The 4,002-nt window shown below is 40.0% G+C and overlaps 1 non-coding gene across 1 annotated transcript; it reads left to right on the forward strand.

The window, feature by feature from the left end:
- Nucleotides 1-782: 782 nt before the first annotated feature.
- Nucleotides 783-889, forward strand: LOC148565066 (small nucleolar RNA R71). The gene has a single exon (XR_015884895.1). It is a non-coding gene; the product is annotated as a small nucleolar RNA R71 (small nucleolar RNA).
- Nucleotides 890-4,002: the final 3,113 nt, after the last annotated feature.

Here is a 4,002-nt window from a genome sequence, read left to right on the forward strand (position 1 = left end):
CCCTCCCTTGTGTCTTCATGTGCCAACGTTAGCCTCCAAGTTAGGGGGCTAACGTTGGCGCAAACGTTGGTGCCCAGGGGAGAACTTCTCTTGCCAACGTTAGCCTCCAAGTTAGGGGGCTAACGTTGGCTCAAACGTTGGGAGCCCAGGGAGTAATCTTCATGCCCAACGTTAGCCTCCAAGTTAGGGGGCTAACGTTGGGGCTAACTTCATGCCTCCAGGTTCAATTTCACTTATTCCATTCTTCACTTCTAGCCATTCCTCTTTGCTTCAACCTTTCTCCAAGCTTTCTTCACCTATCATTAATCAACCAAACTCATCAAAGCTATGCTCAAAATCATGAGATATTCAATCTTTCATAATATGCAACAAATATAGCATAAAACTTCATGAAATGGCATGAATTCATATATGGTTGGTTCAATCAAGGGAAACATGAAAATCTACTCAATTAGCTTGCTTGTAGTTCAAGAAAGTGCATAATTCTAATGAAAACAAAAGAAAAAGACTAGCTAAAATAGGCTAGGATGACTTGTCATCACTGGGTAATGAGCTTGTTTTGGGCCAGCAGAGCATCTACATTGTTTAGTTCCATTACTCCTCTTGTATTCCCTCTTTCGGAAGCATAGAAGTAGTCGTTCTCTGCTACTGTTTCAATGACATCTATGGCCTCCTCAATGGTCTTCTTCTTGTTCAAAGATCCTCCGGATGAATGGTCTACGGCCTTCTTTGACTCATAAGAGAGCCCTTCATAGAAAATATGCAGTTGCACCCATTCATTGAACATATCTGGTGGGCACCTCCTTGTTAGGTCTTTAAACCTCTCCCATGCTTCATATAGAGTCTCACCATCTTGTTGCCTGAAAGTTTGGACCTCAGCTCTCAGCCTATTGATTCGTTGAGGAGGGTAAAATCTTGCTAAGAATTTGTTCACCACATCTTCCCAAGATGTCAAGCTCTCCCTTGGGAAAGACTCCAGCCACTTGGCTGCCTTATCCTTGAGTGAGAATGGAAATAAGAGCAGTCTATAGGCGTCAGGATGAACACCATTAGACTTCACTGTGTCACATATTCTCAGGAAGGTGGTTAGATGTTGATTGGGGTCCTCTTGGACACTTCCTCCGAACGAACAGTTGTTCTGAACAAGGGTGATGAGCTGTGGTTTTTGTTCAAAATTGTTGTCATGGATGGTTGGCTTTTGAATGCTACTTCCACAGTTTCCTGGGTTTGGATTGATGTAAGAGCCTAAAACTCTTCTATCCTCCCCAGCATGATTTGCTCGACCTCTTCCGCCATGGTTGTGAGCCTCTTCCTCACGATGGTTTCCATATTTTCTTCCATGTTTGGTTCAAAGTATTCCTCAAAGTGTTCCTCCTCTTCTTCAGCATCAACTACACGTTTTTCTCTTGCCTTCCTCCTTAGTCTAAGGAAGGTTCTCTCAGGTTCAGAATCAACGGAAGTTGAAGCCCCGCTTCTTCTCCCTATCATACAACCAACAAGTACAAGCAAAGAGAATAAGTGATGGGATATTTTTGTGGAAAAAGGAATTTCTCCGAAACACCCAAAACTAACCGGCAAGTGCACCGGGTCGCATCAAGTAATAATAACTCACGGGAGTGAGGTCGATCCCACAGGGATTGAAGGATTGAGCAATTTTAGTTTAGTGGTTGATTTAGTCAAGCGAATCAAGATTTGGTTGAGAGATTTGTGATTTGCAGAATTTAAATTGCATAGAAAGTAAAGGGAATTGGTAATTGGCATCAAATTAAAGAGAACTGAAATTTAAGGTGCTGAATCTTAAAGAACAAGAAATTAAATGGCAGAAACTTAGAATGCAAGAAATGTAAATTGCAGAATCTTAAAGTGTAAGAAATGTAAATGGCTTGAATTGTAAAGGGAATTGGGAATTGGATTTGCAGAATTTAAACAAGGAAAAGTAAATTGCAACAAACAGAGAAGTAAAGGATGACTTGAATTGAACCGGATCTTAAAACAGAAATGTAAATGAAATTGAAAAGCATTAAACAGAGGATGTAAAATTGGAATTCAGATCTCAGGACCCAAGAGACTAGATAACCAAGTCTAGATCTCAATGCCTTCCTAGATCCAACAAGAGTAATTGCAAAGGAAATGTAAATTGCAGAGAAAGTAAATGAGAGAGCAAGTAACAGAAACTGAAATTCAATTAAGCAGAGAATTAAACAAGATCCCAAGGTGAGATTGAAACAGAAGTTCTTCAATCCTCCACCCAAGATCTGAAGCAAGAAAATTAAAGAGTGCTGGGCAAGAACAAGGAAGAAGAGAGATCAATTCTCCTCCCCAATTCTCTTGAATTAAAACAACAATGCTAGAATGTAAAAGTGAGCTCTCTACCAAACTACCCAATCAAAACCGAAAAGAAAGCTCCCTGTGAAAACTAAAAAGGGAAGCTCCTGAAAAACTTAAATCCTATGCTATTTATACACTTTCTTCAAATGGTCTTCAAGCCTTCAATTGGGCCTTTGCTCTTGATGGAATTGGGTTGATAGAGGCCTTGGTTGATTGCTCTTGGAGTTTGGAGAAGAACCGAATTGAACCGGGTTTGGAATCATGAAAGCTTGAGTAAAAGTTTGAGTAAAAGTTTGAGGCAAACTTTTACTCCAACTTTTCACATCAGCCACCCTCTTTTGCTGATACCAATGTTGGGGCAAAAGTTTGGGGTCAAACTTTTGCTCCAACGTTGGCCTCCCCTTGCACACTCATGGCGCCAACGTTAGCTAAAAAGTTAGAGGCTAACGTTGGCGGAAACTTTTGCTCTCCAGGGTGTGTTGTTCATGCGCCAACGTTAGCCAAAAAGTTTGAGGCTAACGTTGGCGCAAACTTTTGCTCTCCAAGGTGTTGATTTGTGATGCCAAAAGTTTGCCAAAAAGTTTGAGGCTAACTTTTGCTCCAGCTTTTTGCCCAAAAGTTTGCACAAAAGTTTGAGGCTAACTTTTGCTCCAGCTTTTCGCCCAAAAGTTTGAGGCAAACTTTTGGTCAAGCTTTTTGCTCCCTGGTTCGTTTTCAATTAATCCAAAAGTTTGAGCTAAAGTTTGAGGCAAACTTTTGCTCAAACTTTTTGTCCTCTCTTCCTCCTAGCCATTCCTTCTTGCTTCAACCTTTCTCCAAGCTTTCTTCACCTATCATTAATCAACCAAACACATCAAAGCTATGCTCAAAATCATGAGATATTCATTCTTTCATAATATGTGACAATTATAGCATAAAACCTCATGAAATAGCATGAATTCATACATGGTTGATTAAATCAAAGGAAGCATGAAAATCTACCCAATTGGCTTGCTTATGGCTCAAGAAAGTGCATAATTCAATTGAAAACAAAAGAAAAAGGCTAGTGAAACTAGGCTAAGATGACTTGTCATCACAACACCAAACTTAAAGCTTGCTTGTCCCCAAGCAAGGAATGAATTTTGCTAAAAGGTTCTTTCAATTAAGACGGATTGAAGAACAACTTGTAAAGTCCTGTGAGTGAAGTGATTAAGTGTCAGTGGGGTGAACTCTAAATCATATGCTCATGCAAGGGCTTCAGTGCTCACTAGTCCTCACATATTGGGAGTCATAGGTCTTAGGATTTTCATCCAAATGGTATCATGGAGATCTCTTTATATGTAGTCACCTTGAAGCAGCTTATAGTTTCTTTGCTTTGGCCTTGACTCTAAGTGTCATGTCTCAAAGCGGCTCTTTAGATAAGCTTTCAATCAATACTCCTAAACCAGTTGGTTTTAAGGTATTAGGTGTTGAAGCACCCCTAAGGATTTACTTGCTCAAGCCTCTTTCTTTGACACAACTCAACCACAAGCATTTACTAGGCTAACAACTCTTTGAGTTTTGTTTCTTCTTTCTTTTTTTGCCTAGTAATTGATGCTCAGAGCCTTGGGCCATGTTCTTTTTGCTTTTGTATTTTCTTTATTTTCTTTTGTTTTGTTTGCTGCTTCTTGGATCAATAGATTTTTGAGAATCTCC

This window comes from Arachis ipaensis, chromosome B5 (assembly GCF_059453495.1).
Source record: "Arachis ipaensis isolate K30076 ecotype BB chromosome B5, ASM5945349v1, whole genome shotgun sequence".
In the NCBI taxonomy this organism is placed as follows: Eukaryota; Viridiplantae; Streptophyta; class Magnoliopsida; order Fabales; family Fabaceae; genus Arachis; species Arachis ipaensis.